Source organism: Moschus berezovskii, chromosome 16 (genome assembly GCF_049115385.1).
Source record: "Moschus berezovskii isolate FMDL1 chromosome 16, NW_MosBer_1.0, whole genome shotgun sequence".
NCBI classification, from domain to species: Eukaryota; Metazoa; Chordata; class Mammalia; order Artiodactyla; family Moschidae; genus Moschus; species Moschus berezovskii.
The window spans coordinates 66,305,805-66,321,785 of record NC_142475.1 but is presented as its reverse complement, the minus strand read 5'-3'; positions in this window follow the sequence as shown (position 1 = coordinate 66,321,785).

The window sequence follows — 15,981 nt, the reverse complement described above, 5'->3', positions numbered from 1 at the left end:
GGGAGATGGGTAGGGAAGAAGGTCCCTGGAGGTGAAGGGTGATGGATGGTGATAAAGCAGTGCAGGCAGGAGGGGTCTGAGGGAGGCGGAGGACCAAGCTGGCCCTGGCAGCTTCAGGAAAGTGATGAGGACAAGGAGCCAGGAGGGCAGAGACGACGCAGCCGAGGTCCCTCCTGAAATTGGGTGCAAAATGAAATCCTGTAGTTGAGTCAACCCATAAATGTTGTAGGGGAATTGTGTCTTCGAGGGAAGCATATGGAAGCATCCTCTGTGAATAATGCTGCCCAGCCTCCCCAGAACTTTGCAGATGGATTTCCCGACCCTTCATCAGGGTGTGTGTGTGTGGAATAGCTCAGCCAGGAGGCCAGGCAGGCACTATTATTTCCATTTTGAAAATGAGAAAAGTGGCTTCCGGTGAGTTTAAGAGCTAGTCCTCCAAGAAAGTTCCCTGTTCTGTGTCCTACTTATTGTCTTTACGTCAGGAGGATGTGGTCCTTTCGTTGGTCTCCTCTCTCCTCTGTAAGTTCTCTTCCAGAGACCTCATCCCTTCCAGTCACAAGAGTTCTACACAAACACGCTTCTTCTCACCAGTCTCTGACCCAGACTCCTCTCGAGGGCGAGCCCACCAGGCACAGAGTACCCTCAACAGATGTCCCGTACCCAGCTTAGTCAGTATGCCATGCACTTCATGCAAAGCAGCCTCCATGTGCCTTTCTCCCAGACCTGCCTTCTGGGCATCCACTCTCTCCATCCGCAGCCACTCAGCACCCACCCCTCTGGAGCTGAGTCTTCAGCACCCCACCCCTGTCATGCGCTTGGCGTCCCTCATTGAGAGCAGAGCAGTCCCCAAGCTTTTTCCCAGACTTCCCTAACGGGAGTGGCGACTGGACAGAGAGAAGGTCTTTATGATGGGTGGCCCATGTTTCAGGAGGGCTACAGCTAGTAGGGGAAGAGAAAGGACGGGGAGAATGAGCAGCCAGGAAAAAATGCAGATGCAGGAGTGGGCTGAACTCGCCAGAGAACAGTGAGCAAATCAGAGGCTCCCTCCCAGATGTGGCAAGTTGCTAACAGGGAAGATGAAATAAAATTAAGGGCTAGACTCAGGAGAGAGGAGGCTTTGAAGGGTGGAGGGCGTGCTTGGATTTAATATGCAAATAACAAAGCTCCTTTGTCGGTTCTTCATCTTCACGAGACAAGCTGCCAGTTACATTCGGTTTTGGCCAAAGAAGTTATGGTAAGTGTGGATGGTGGAGCCAGAAGTGGAGAGGTTGACCCCAGTAGAGTGGTGCAAGTGGGGCTGGCGGTGGTCTGGGTGCCTTGAAGACTGCAGGAGAGTGAGGAGGGTTGGTGTGCAGACATCGCCTGTGTGATATTAACTGGTAAGTGATGCAGGCATCAGGAGGGCATTTGGCAGAGAGAGCTGTATCAGTGTGAAATGGGACAGCCAGCCAAGTTAGTAAGACAAGCAAGCACATCAAGAGGAACAGGGCCCCTGGCTCTACAGCCATCCCCACCCTGCCTATCCTGATTGCTCCAGAAAGCCAGCATCTCAAGGGAAAGGAAAACAGAACAAAGACCCACTCACAGAAAAAACTGGGCAGTGGTGGCCAGGCCACTGCATTCTCCCTGAACCTCAACATCCTCGTCAGTTGGATGGAGATGTAGGGCACCTTCTTCCCAGGGTGATCATGAGGTCTAATGAAGGTTAAACATTGTCTCAATCTGTTCACAGAGTACTAGAAGTTATATCAGAACTTGGGGGGCTTACAAATGACAGCTACATCTCTCCTGGCTCTGGAGGCTAGAAGTTCAGAGTCAAGGAGCAGGCAGGCTCGGTGTTTGATGAGGGCCACCTTCAGGGCTTGCAAACAGCGGTATCCTCCCTGTGTCCTCCTCACTTAGTGGAAGGATGAGAGGGTTCTGAGTCTCTTTCATAGGGCCACTAATACCAGTCACCAGGGCTCCATCCTCATGACATAATCCCCTCCCAAAGGCCTCACATTCTAATGCCACCCACTGGGGATTAGAATTTCAGTGTATGCATTTGAGGGAGACACAGCATCCAGTTTATGGCATGTGTTTTCTGTAAGCAGCAGGATGCTTTAAGATGCATGGCATTCTTCTAACAATTTTGGCAAGAAAATGGTGCAACTTTTGGATTTGAACTTTGGATCTGAGACAAATCCAAACATGTCCTTTCCCTGCTTACCTGGTTGGTGGGAGATAAACAGGTAGCCTCAGATTCTCACCTTGGCAGAAGCACGAGAGCCTTTCTTTCCACAGTTGCCTTAGCATGTAGATTCTCAGGTAAACTTAGTGAGGAGGGGGGTGTCTGGTGTGAATGGCCATGGAGCAGAGTCCTTCTGCACTGGTTAGAGTGAGTAGGAAGATTTGAATTACAGTTTTTCCCTGGTAGCTGAGACAGTAAAAGAATCTGCCTGCAATGCAGGGGACCGAGGTTTGATCCCTGGGTCAGAAAGATCCTCTGGAGAAGGGAATGGCAACCCACTCCAGTATTCTTGCCTGGATAATCCCATGGACAGAGGGGCCTGGCAGGCTACAGTCCATGGGACCCCGAAGAGTCGAGCACGACTAAGTGACTAACAATTTCCCCTTCTGGCCATGTAATTCTCTTTGCTGCTGCCTATTTCTTGATCTTTCTTTCCTGGTGATTTCTTTCTTTCTTTCTTTGGTGGGGGGGTTGCTGGGCCAGGTGGCATATGGGATCTTGATTTCCTGACCAGTGATTGAATCCCTGCCCCCTGCATTGGAAGTACCAGGGAAATCCCCCTTCCGGTGATTCTTGAGTTGCCGCAGATCCGTACAATGAATCCCTTTGGTGCCTGAGCTAGTTGTGCCACACAGACCAAACTCCCAACCGGCAGAGTTTCTGCTGTGCCACCAGGCGTCCCCACGGACGGCACAGCGGAGGCATTCCTCTGCAAGCAGTGTCACCAGCAGGGTTTCCAGCCACCGGGCTCGCCACTGCAGAGTCTGGGGCTAGTGATTCAGGGGAAACCATCTGAAAGGTCTGTGAGTCATGGCCCTAAGGTATTGTACAGATAATGGAGAGGCTGGCACTAATGCTGGGCATCCAGTACCCCAGTCTCTGCAAGCCCCCTTCAGCTGTTGCTGTTGGCTATTTATCCTGCCAGGGGTTCCCCAAGCTTCTTGCAACTGCAGTTCCGTGTCTGCCATTAACTGGGGGGAAATCGCCAGGTGCTATGACTTCAAATGCTTCTGCTCTGCTCTCTTTCTAGTAGTCCAGTTACACGTATGTTACACCTGTTTGCTGTCGTCCCGCAGTTCCTGGAGGTTTTCATTTTGTTTCCGTTATTCTTTCGTTATTTTTCTGTCTGATTTCAGTTTGAAAACTTACTATCGCCCTGTCTTCAAGCTCACGGATTCTTTCCTCGGCTGTGTCCAGTCTACTGAGGGTTTCTAGCATTTCTTTTTGATTCTCAGAGTTTCCACTTCTGCTTCCTTTACCCATCTGTCTTGCATGTGGTCTCCATTTCCACAGAGTTCTTAACATATTAATTATAGTTATTTTAAACTCCACGCCTGATAATTCTCGCATCTGCGTCATGTCTGAGTCTGGTTGTGATGTTTGCTTTGTCTCTTCAGATTGTGTGTTTTCTTGCTTTCTGGCAGACCTTGTAATTTTTCGCTGAAAGCCTGGCACGCGGTGTAGGGTTCAGGGACTGAAGTAAAGGGGCCTTCAGTGTGGAGATTCACACTCACCTGGCCAGGCGCTGGGCCTGTCGCTGAAGGTGCTGCAGGCTTGACGGCTCTGTTTCCTTTCCTAGCCCTTTCTCCTGTCAGACCACAATAAGAGACAATATTCATGGAACAAACATTACTGGGGCCAGGAAGTACTCCAGGCTTGGGATTCAGTGACGATGAGGAAGCCACGTCCTTGCTCCACCCAAAGGGCTCAGAGGCAAATGAAACAAATGACTACTGTGTTCCACCAAACACCTGTGTGATGTGTTGTGGGCCGAAAGAGGAGATGCTCTGCCTCCTGGATGGGAGGAGGCGGCAGGCATAAGTTCCTGAGTGGGCAACCCTTGTACGAGGCATTGAAGGCTGTGTAGGAGCTGTTCAGGAAGAAATGGGGAGGGGAGGGACTTCCAAGGATTCTATTTAAACCACGCAAAATCATTTAAGCACTTAAATGGGAAAAGGAAGTGTGTGTGAATGATGAAAATGGGCCCAGATGAGGCTGAGTTAGTTCAAGAGAGGTCCTCTTTCCCACCCACAGCACTTCTGTCCCCATCATCGAGTTGGGAGAACCTTGTCCAGTTCCTTCAACCCCAGCATCCTCATGGTTTGGCACAGAGCAGATGCTAAGCAAATACCTGTGGGATCACAGAATGAGCTTGAGTTTGACTGAATCAAAGCTGATCACAGTTAAAGACACAGAAGAGCATGTGGAGCAACCCACCTCATTCCCACAGCCCGGTATCTGGAGCATCAGAGGGTCACAGCAGGAGAGCAGGACACCTGCTGGACCCACAGGAAGCTCTGCAGCTCCACGCGTTCCTGCCTCCACACCCCACTCCTCAGAGCCCTTTCAACAAGATATTCCTCTCGGAGGAAAATCCATGTTGCTCATCATCTGAGTCGTGGGCCTGATTCTGAGGGTCTCACTCCCTGCCCCAGAGAGGGCAAGTCTTTAGCCAGGAAGTCGTGTAGCTGGGCCTCAGGCAGGGAGTCCTGGACGCTAGATGGATGCTCTCTGCATTACCTCAGGGTCTCAGCTTTCCAGGGGAGTGAGAGGGCCACCGGTTCAGTGTCCTTGGTTCCTTGCCCTCTGTAGATCCAAGAGGTCTCTCTTCCTCTTTGGCATGCAAACTGAGATAAAACACTTTACCTCTTCAGGCCTCCAGTTCTTCTCTCATCAGATGGAGACAAAGTTCCTCGCCCCAGGGCCTCGCAAATCAACCACCTGGTGATGCTGCCACCCTGGCCCTTCCCTCCAGGATTGCTCTCCTGGGCAGAAACTCAGAGCATCAACATGCACCCCGGACTCCACCCGGTGATCACTGACCTCCGCCACTGTATCAATATTGATCGCGTCTGCTGGGGCTCCGAACGTGCGTGAGGGATTAAATCAATTTAGCCGGGGTCTGAGTGCAGGCTGCATTTTGAGCGGCGTCAGTGTGTCCGCCTGTGCAGAGGCTCTCGCTCCCATAACTGATTCACGAAGTGTCTGCTGGAATCAGTAAATCCTTTTCATTTACTTACGTAGGAGATGTTTAATAGCTGCCACACGAAATTTGCAAATTGTGCTCCATTTGAGGCTGATTAATAAAACACCATGGAAAATACATCAGTCATTTCGGTACTTAAATTAGTACCGCATTCGACTTGAATCGTCCTCTTTTGCACCAGTGATAACGGCCTCACATCTCCCTCCCTGCTCTTTCTCCTTCATCCCATTTTCCCCTCCCAATCTCTGCAGTTCAGGTGCTTGTTAGGGAAGCCAAGTGGGAGAGCGATGAGCTTGTGGATGCTGCTTATCTCCTGAAGTCAAAGTGTGCCCAGTGGGAGGCTCATTCATCTCCTCGTACCCAGAGCACCAGCCCATAGTAGGTGAACGAGAGTCCAAAGGAGAAATCATGAAATCACGGACCTCTCTATAATAGGCGGTGGTTGTTGTAGGTGAAGAGTAGAGAAAATTTGTCAAACAAGGATGTCAGGCACCGTGTGAAGCAGTTTGTATACGCTGTTTTTAATGTGATTACCATGATCACCCAGTGGGAGTCCTGCCATCCATTCTCTCTGGGATGCAGATGGAGAGGAAGGGATGTTAAACAACCTGCCCAAGGTGACACAGCAAGACGTGGGGAGGCAGGAATCTGAATTTCCAGCATGGCGGCACTTCTGGGGGCACACCCTACTTTGTGGGAGGGGGAGTGAGGCACAGAGGAGGCTGGACTCTCGGCCACACGCTGGTCGGGGCTCTGGAGCTGCAGTCTGCTTAGAGGCTTGCGGAGGCCCTGTGTACCCCAGGCTGTGTGCCCGGTGTGCAGACATAAACAGCCAGCAGAGTTCCCGCCCCCAACAAACAGGCTGACATCCAAGAGTCATTCGGCAAGTAAGTCCAAGTAACAACAGTGTTCAGAGAAGGGCTGTCCCTCCTCAAGTGACATCTGGGTACAAAGAACGGTCAATGTACACTGAAGAAAATAAGTCTTGTCCAGACCCCCTCCCAATTCTGGCTAAATTACCTTATCTTTCTGAGCCTCCTTTGCATCATCCATGAAATGGAAATAGCGAAGTGTGGTCTACTTCCCTAAGAGGGCTTTATGAGGATCAGATCTGGAACAATTTCCCTTGAAAAGACATCTGGAAGTGTTCAACACCACACACACACAATGGGACAGTCCACCCAACCCTACAAAGGCTGGTGCTTATTAGTCTTTGGGGAAGAAGTGTTGGCAGCATAGCACCCAATCTCAGCCCACCCTTGGCTGGCAGCACACCCAGAGCCCTGATTGTTAACAGATTTTTCATTATCCCCCAGATCACACACCCATTAGCAGCAGCAGCAGCATCCAGTCATGATGGGGGTGCTAAGGCGTGACATCCCTGAAACAATGGAAATTCAAATCAGACCCCAGAGACTGTAGGGGCTGGTTTAATGAGCCCCCCTCTCCCTTTTGGTGCCCCTGACCCCAGTCAAGTTTCCTCTTAGAATCCCTTCAAAGTGAAGGCAGCTTTGACAACCATCTGGTTAGAGCCATAGATGATGGGGGAGGCTCACAGAGGAACCTAGTGGTCCTTGGAGAGCAGGAAGCCCCAGAGTAGACCAGGGCTGTGGGAGCTCAGCCTCACCCCCATGCTGCACCAAGCCCTCCCTTCCTTTTGGGGGTTTTCTGTAAGCCCCCAAACTGAACAGTAGCCTCCCTGGGTCTTCCATAAGGATCACAAGGCTCCAGTTCTGCCTTACAGTGTTCTCTGTGAAGGGACAGGCTGCACCTGGCAGAGGGCTCAGCTCTTAGCAAGTGTTCAGTAAAGGGTTTTAAGTGACTGAATGAGCCTCAGCTATAACCTAGGATCTGAACTCATTGAAAACATTGACTGTGCTCATGGCAAGTAAGGCGGTAAGATGAGTCACTCAGGGAGAACCAGTCCCACCGATAAGAAGACTAGAGGCAACGACCCCAAGCCCAGGGACCAGGACATGGGAATGGTTAGATGGTTCTAGTAGCTAATGGTTCCTGCTGGCATTGGGAGCTTCTCAAATTGGCCTCGAAGATTCCAGATCCCTCCAAGCACTCCAGGAATACTCGTTTAAAGTTCAGAGTTCTCTGTCATCATGTCATCTTTGAAAACTAGTTTTCCTGGTCCTGAGCTCTCACTTCACAAACATTCCCTGTGAGCGTTTGCATTGCAGAACTGGCAGGGTAAGCAGGGATGGAACTGCTGGAGTCCCTGCCCTGAAGGTACTCACAGTTCAGTTTGGAAGAAAGTAATGTGCCCAGATAATTAGAGTAGAGTGTGATGAATGTGATAATTGGGTAAGAACAAAGCTGTGCAGAAGCACAGAGCAGAAAGTTAAACTCTGCCTGCCGAACTGCCATGAACTTCAAAGAGGATTAACTTTGGTAGTGAATTTTGGTTATAAGTCAGAGTTCACTCATCATCAACCCAAGGCAGAGGAGGGATAGAAGAGCAGTCTAGGCAGAAAGGACAGTGTAGGCAGAGTCCCAGAGCCCCAGAGCCCCAGAAGAGATTTTTGTGGAACAATAATGAATTTCCTGGGACTGGAATCTAAGCTGCTTGAGACGGGGTGTCACGTGCTGTAGCTGGAGAGGCGGCAGGTCAGACTTTGAAGGGCTTTGAACATCTTACTAAGATTATTTGACTTTATCCTGTGGGCCATGGGGAGCCCTTAGAGGGCTTTAAATACGAGGAGTGACATGATGAAATTTGTGTTTTAGAAAGATACCTTTGGCAGCAGCTTTCCATTATTAATGCAAAACTCCCCATCATGAAAGCTTAGAAGGCAGTCATGTCTTAAACTAGCTTCCCTGCCAGCCCTATGCTTGTCCTCTCATCATCTGATGAGGGGGAGCATCACATTTAAGACTGGGATTCATATCCTGGTTCTGCCTCTGACTCCCTGAGTGGCTCTGGATAAGAATGCGGACACTGATTCTGCCTGTCTCACAGTGCCAGTGGTAGGGTCTGATGGCAAAAAGGATGTGAAGACTGTGTTCAATTGTAATTGACTTTGTAGATGTAAGGGGTTATCATTTTCATTTATAAAAATGGAGCTCCCTATCAAGGCAAAGGTAAAAGGATATTTGAGCAGGACATGGTATTTTGGACAGAAATGAAGCTTCCAATCTTCTACTCCAACCTCCCTCAAGCTACACAGCAAACAGCCTCCCCCCCCCAGCACACGTACTTCCAGTCTCCTACCATCACACAAGTCCACTGTAGTCAAGATGCGGAAATCAACAATCCACCCTCAGGGGCTCTGTCCAAGGTGTTGACCGAGGATCCTTACTCAGACCCGGCCTCCTGTGGACTGGGGGCTCTGTCCATGGTCCTGACCTCCTCACTATGCTCTTCCCACAGATTCAAGCATTTGCTATGAGCACACATGGCAGCACTACTCTGTTTCTGAGCACATTAACCAGAGGAAGTATTACAACTGTCTGTCGCCCTGAACTCACTCTTCCCTGATAGATTTACAACTCATGAACGCAGCCGTCAGAGCCAAGTGCATAAAGCCAAGAGCCCAGCACTCCAATGTGAACCGTGAACGAGTAGGAGGGATTCAAGGATCTTGTATCCTGATTCCAACCCATTTATGAACTCGCCTTTCCCAGTGAATCATTTATCGGACCCACTCCCACTCTCCTTCATCCTCTACTTCTATTGCAGCTCTCACAAAGGGAGGAAATGAACACTGTTTCAATGGCTGCAGCTGCTGCTCAGAATCTACAAGGAGTCCCGTGTACAAGGAGGAGGGGCGAGATGCCAGCTTTGACTGTGGTATGGTGAGGCTTTGGGTTTTCTTTGAGCAAGGACTAGATGGCCAGCATAATTCTGTTCAATCACTAAGATTCTGTGATTCTGTAATCCCCACCCCTTGCAGAACTGCAGCCACCCCCGAGGTGCTCCTGAATGCTGATCACAGTATGCTACATTTCTGTGATTCTGGAAATCTTCCCTGATCCATCCTTCTCTCACTAGAACTTTCCTTTCCTGTGCTCTGCATCTTGAGGACATTCCTGAGATTTCTGATATTTTCCTTTCTTTTCCCAAGGCTTCTGTCCCCAGAGCATGCCTGGGATGGATTCCAATTTTGCAGATCAGTAGTTTTGGAAAGGAGCAAACTTTCTGTAACTCAACTTTCTCTCGGGTGAAATGAGGACATTGACATCCACCTCCTCGGGATTAAGTGACATATTATGTATGAACCATAGTCTCTCACGCCTAAAGTGTAGTGAGTGCTCAAGAAATACTTCCTTTGGCCTTCCTCTTCCAGATCAATGGGTTTATGACACAATCCCTGATAATGTATTAATTCAGCAGCACATATTTGCATGTTTCCCTCACTTAGCCTCTTGCATTTTTCCTAAAGGAATTGATATCCTTAAAGTGAACACCGGCTCATTGGTGCCTTTCTCAGACCCCAGGAATAACACAATGTGAGGAGCTCATTGTTTTTTCTATGCACAAAATCATGGCAGGACACACAGCACCTTGAAAATAGTTCATTTTCTTCTGGCTAGTGATTTCCTCCAAGCTAAGAGAGGATTTCTTACTTCTTCAACTTTGGAGAGGATGGGAGGCTAAGAAAAGCCACCTTCTTCAGCTGGAATGGAACTAAATTGACTAATTTATAAGCCTGGGCTATTGTCTGGGCTGGAGCTTCTGTCCTTTGAAGATGTCAAACAGTAATGAAATAAGGCTCCCAGAACCCAACCCACACTAATCACTCCAGTGCTGCTCAGACACAGTGAAACAGCTTGGTTCTTTGCCTGGCAGTGGGGAAATGGAAAGTTCTTCTCTGCTGGCAGAGACTCCTAAATGAGGTCTGTTGATAGTTCTAGGTTTGACCTTGAGCAAGCCACTTCTTTTACCTGAACCACATCCTGTCTCCCACTCCCAAAGACCCCAGAAATCCCCCTTTCACACTACCAGCTTTATCCTAATGAGGTCTTCTTTCTACCTAGTATCCATCTCTCCATCTGTCCTGCCAAACTTCATCTCCCAGAGCATGGCTGCTGCCCAGATTTAGGCCTGGACCGTTGCTCACCTGGATTGATCAATATCTCCCTGGTGGCTTCCCTCTCCCCCAGATCCCTCACATTTCTTCAAGGCCAATAATTTATAAAATGCAAATTTGGCCATATCCCTCCACTGCTTCCAATCTCTCAAAGACTCCTTTATTCTGGCATTCAAGGACCTTCACAGTCGCCCCCAGCTCTTCCTCTCCAGCTTATTTCCGTACTATCTCTGGGTCCCAAGGCCTTGCTCCTTGTCTTTTCTCACGCCAACTTACTACCCTCGTCTACATACACTCCATTCCCTCTTCCCCCAGCATTGCTCCAAACGCGTCCTCCAGTATTGAGTGACTGTGACACCTTTCTGGATATTCCTAGACCAGTCTTTACACTCTTTTCAGAGAAATTTTCCCAGGAATAAATGTTCCCAAAAGTCTGACCAAGGAACAAAGGCTCCAGCAGGAACAGTCAGTTGGTTGCCCGCCACACCCACAGTGACCTGCCAGGCCCAGGACACCTGGGTCTTCTTACGTCTGGAACCACCCTGACTGTACTGACCAGGCACAAAGCCATTTCCTGTTACTGCCGGCACTGTAAGGAGAAAGCCACTCCTCGGCGCCAAGTTGCCTTCAGCATATGCTGCTCAGGATGGCCAACTACATTCTGAAGTTGGAGGATGCTGTGAACAGCTGTGACCATTGACAAGCTGCTGTGAACAAATTACTCTCTCTTTCCTGGGGGATTACACACCCTGCTCACCTGTCTTCCTGTCTTCTACCTGTGTACCTCTGATCCTCTGTGATGATGGGAGAATACACTTTCTAGAATCCAGATCTGACTATGCTTTATACCCATGCCTACCTCACACACACACACACTCACATTATGGAGTGACTAGAATTCAAGCTCTGCAGCTTGTCCTGCAAACACAGTCCTTCCTGATGTGGTTCCAGCTTCTCCAGCGCCATCTTGAGTCTCTCCCCTGTCTCCCAGGAGCCACACGGTGCATTCACACCATCCTTCTGGGGAGCCGTAGCTATTAGAACCGTACTTTCACACTCTATCCTGACACATGCTCTTCACAGAAAAGACCTTTCCCCACAGCTTGGTTTGAAGAACTCCTCCTTATGCCTGAACCAATTGAAATTCTCCTCCATTTTTAAATGCTATTTTCCAAACCAAAATCTAGCGTTCAATTTTATTCTTTTCAAAATAATATATGCATACGGTTTTATAAAACTTATAACCACTGGCTCTAATCCTGACGGCTCCCAGCTCTTTCTAGAGGGGGCAGCTACTCACTGCTTCTCTCTCTCTCTTTTTTTTTTTGGAAGATATAAGATTCTTCCCTCCCAGAATGTGGGATGAAGCACCTACTTGGTGATGACACTTCCCCTCTTGGACCAGTGGGACACAGTAACCTGGGAAGGATCCTGCTTTGTAGAGTTAAACACATCCTCTGAGATGGTTCCAGAGTCTGGACCGGTGACCCAGGTGAGTGATATAGATAGTGAAAAAGAAGTGAACAGAAGCCATGTTTGGTTTCACATCAAATGGCCTGCTCCAACTTAAGCTTTATTAGTAATAAAGGTGAATATCCTCCATCTACTGGCTTCTTTGTCATATTTTTCAGCTGGATCAAACCTTGACTGAGGAAGAAGATACTCGTTAATTGGCCTCCCTCAAAATCTTCAGTTCAGTTCAGTTCAATTCAGTCACTTAGTCGTGTCCAACTCTTTGTGACCCCATGAATCACAGCACACCAGGCTTTCCTGTCCATCACCAACTCCCAGAGCTTGCTCAAACTCATGTCCATCGAGTTGGTGAGTCCAACCAACAAATTCATCCTCTATCATCCCCTTCTCCTCCCACCTTCAATCTTTCCCAGCAACAGGGTCTTTTCCAATGAGTGAGTTTTTCCCATCAAGTGGCCAAAGTACTGGAGTTTCAGCTTCAGCATCAGTCCTTCCAATTAATATTCATGACTGATCTCCTTTAGGCTGGACTGGCTGGATCTCCTTGCAGTCCAAGGGACTCTCAAGAGCCTTCTCCAATACCACAGCTCAAAAGCATCAATTCTTGGTTGCTCAGCTTTCTTTATAGTCCAGCTCTCACATCCACACATGACTACTGGAAACACCATAGCTTTGACTACACAGACCTTAGTCAGCAAAGTAATGCCTCTGCTTTTTAATATGCTGTCTAGGTCTCAAAATCTTAATCATTTCCATTTCCCCAAAGAAACCCATCTCCTCATTTATACCTGTTTCTTCTGGCACTTACCTCCATATTTCTAAATTACATGCTTATCCTGCTATTTCTTGATTTTTCAGGTTTATGAAAGTTTATTGGCTTCTAGTCACAAGTGGTAAGGGTGTCTCTCTCGGCTCCGATACCTGCATACCTGTAATTCCTGTTCTCTGTCCTTTCAGTGGAGTTGGTCATCAGTCAAGGATTTTTGTTGTTTAGTCACTAAGTCGGTTATGTCCAAGTCACGCAATCCCCAATAAACACAGCAGGAGCCAGTTTCCGATGCAAACGCACAAGGGTCGGTTTATTCAAGCTCTAGCAGGGACCCACCATCACCGATGCAGCGGATCTGGATAGAAGCCCAGATTCTCAAAATACAGAGGTTTATATAGTATGTTGCACGTGAAAGTACTGCAAGAGTTAGCGACTATTGCATCAGCCTAGAAGTGATGGGTTGACCTTTACCTAAAGAGCACTTGGTGCTTTCTGATTGGACTCTTTAAATTTGCTCATCCTGGGGCTTTCTTGTTATTCTCTGATTGGCCTTAGGAGGGAGTTTCCCCCGGTTGCGGTTTTTCCAGGAATCCCTACCCAAGATGACGTCCACTTCTAAAATGGAGTAACTTTGGTCCTGTGAGCAGCAAGCAGTAAGCAAAGTACAGAAGCAAAAATTCATTAAGGGAGCATTAAGTTCTACAAGTCATGTCTGACTCTTTGTGACCCTGTGGACTGCAGTACTCCAGGCTTCACTGTCCTTCACTATCTCCAGGAGTTTGCTCAAATTCATGTCCATTGAGTTGGTGATGCCATCTAATCACCTCATCCTCTGCGGTCCTTTTCTCCTTTTGCTTTCAATCTTTTCCAGCATCAGGGTCTTTTCCAATGAGGTGGTTTAGACTGTTACGATTGTGCAGCGGAGTCACAGGTCTATTCTTGTGGTTTTTTTTCTTTCTGGAGTTAATAATTACTAAATTATTTAACTCCTCTATGTGTGTACGCTAACTTAGCTAGACATTCTGGCAGAAACGAGTTCCTCTTGACGTGTCTGAGGCGTGTTGAGTACTCCATCAGCCTCTTTGCCGGCTTGCAGCCACTCCTCCCGGGCCCTCCACCCTGCTTCCACGTGGAAGGACCGTTCTCTAGGCAGCTGACCAGGGCCTCTCCTCCTCCATCCCCCTGGGGACCCTTCACCTGCTCTCTACACAGGGCCTCCTGTCACCAGGATTCCATGACTTCCTCTTCTGATGTTTCAGTTCTCGTTCGTGGGGGATGTGTTTTTCAGGAGCTTTCAGAGAATGAGTATGAAGAAAGAGAAGACAAGAGACAAACTGGAGACCTTGAAGAAAGTCTTCATCACACCATCAGCATGATCTGTAATTTGGTTGGGTCTAACTGCAGATGCTGATTGCAGCCATGAAATTAAAAGACGCTTGCTCCTTGGAAGGAAAGTTATGACCAACCTTGATAGTATATTAAAAAGCAGAGACATTACTTTGCCAACCAAGGTCCGTCTAGTCAAGGCAATGGTTTTTCCCGTGGTCATGTATGGATGTGAGAGTTGGACTGTGAAGAAAGCTGATCGCCGAAGAATCGATGCTTTTGAACTGTGGTGTTGGAGAAGACTCTTGAGAGTCCCTTATACTGCAAGGAGATCCAACCAGTCCATTCTAAATGAGATCAATCCTGGATGTTCATTGGAGGGACTGATGCTAAAGCTGAAACTCCAATACTTTGGCCACCTCATGAGACGAGTTGACTCACTGGAAAAGACTCTGATGCTGGGAAAGGTTGGGGGCGGGAGGAGAAGGGGACGACAGAGAATGAGATGGCTGGATGGCATCACCGACTCTGTGGACATGAGTTTGAGTGTACTCCGGGAGTTGGTGATGGACAGGGAGGCCTGGCGTGCTGTGATTCATGGGGTCGCGGAGAGTCGGACACGACTGAGCGACTGAACTGAACTGAACTGAACTGAACAATTCTCACTTAAAAATTCATTTTTTCTTCAGAATATTCAGAGATGCCTTGTCTTCTAGCTTCTAGCACTGCTTTTGAGAATAGTGGTGCCATTTTCATTCCTGATAACTTGTTTCACAGCTTTTCTCTCCCCCGACATCCTCAGAGTCTTGTCTTTATTCCAGATAATATGAACTGTCACTAATGTGGACCCATTCAGCTGGAAGCCAGTGTTCTTGAACTGTTTCCCGGATAACTTTCTCTTCTCTACATTTTCTGTTCTCTTTTTCTGGAAGTGTCGTTGTTTGGGTGTTGGGCTTCTTGAGGTGATCGTTAACTTTCCTTTTTATTTTCTTCATCTTTGTTATTTTGTTTTACTTTCAGGAAAATTCTTGTACCTTCTAAATATTCTGTTGTATTAAAATTTCTCATTCTCTAACTTTTAAACACTTTTAATGAATAGGTATTTTTGCGTGTCCTGAACTTTTCTTTTCCAGAGCGTCCTCGTGCTGGAAAGAAGGCGACCTGTCTTCCCTGGTCCCTCTGGGGATGCGGGCTTAGTGTTGCTCCTGGCGTCATTCCCACCCCCACTCCCCATTTATTACTGTCTCTGGTTCATTTGGTTTGCTTTGGTTCATTCCTTTCTGTTGACTTTGATTTCCCTCTTTCACAGTAGAAGTGGTCAGGGTTTACTAGCTGTGGAAGACCGCTCATTTTTACGACTCCATCATGGAAAATTAATCGGGGTGTCTGTGTGCTGGGGCCGGAAGGGGTTCAGTGTGCCGAGGCACAGAGGCACACCACAGTTTTAATCTGGCGCCTCAGCTGTCAGTGTCTGTGGGTCTTTCCTCTTGGGCCGATGAGTTTTCCTAGAGAAGATGCCGCTCTTCTGCTTGGGGAGTGTGAACCTGGCTTCTAGAAGTCTTGGAGTGTGGAAGGGGGGCTGAGGTCACACTGATTAGTGTATTAATATAAGCCACTGCGGTAAAACATTGTCCCATATTTTCCCATTGTCTAGTCAAGAAGCCATCTAGCGCAACAGTTCTAGAAGGTGAATTCCAAGTCTGCTGCTGGATACAGGTGGTGCTGTTGCCTGATGCTCAGGAGGGACGAGAAGGAAGACAGATGTCTGTCTCCTTTTCATAAAGTCTTTAGAGCCAGCTTCCTCTCCGTCAACCCCACCTGCACGCCCACCCTCCTCAGGGACACCCGAGGCTGTGATTCTTGGGGCTGCCCGTCTAGGGGTCTGAGGAGTGGATCACTCTCCCTACAGGCAGACTCCTGCGCTCACCTGACTCCGGTGAGTTCATTCTGTCACTCCGTCCGTCTCTTTTTTGCCTTTGGCAGCGGTGCTGACATTCCGATGTTCTGTCCCTGACATTCTCTTTTGCCTGTGGTTTGGTGTCTACTCACTTCCTTCCCTGTTATTTCAACAGGCTCTCTGAGCCCATGGGTTCCAACCACCACATTTAATCAAAGTCCCTGTTACAGGTTCTCTGGCCCCATCCGTATCTGACAGGTT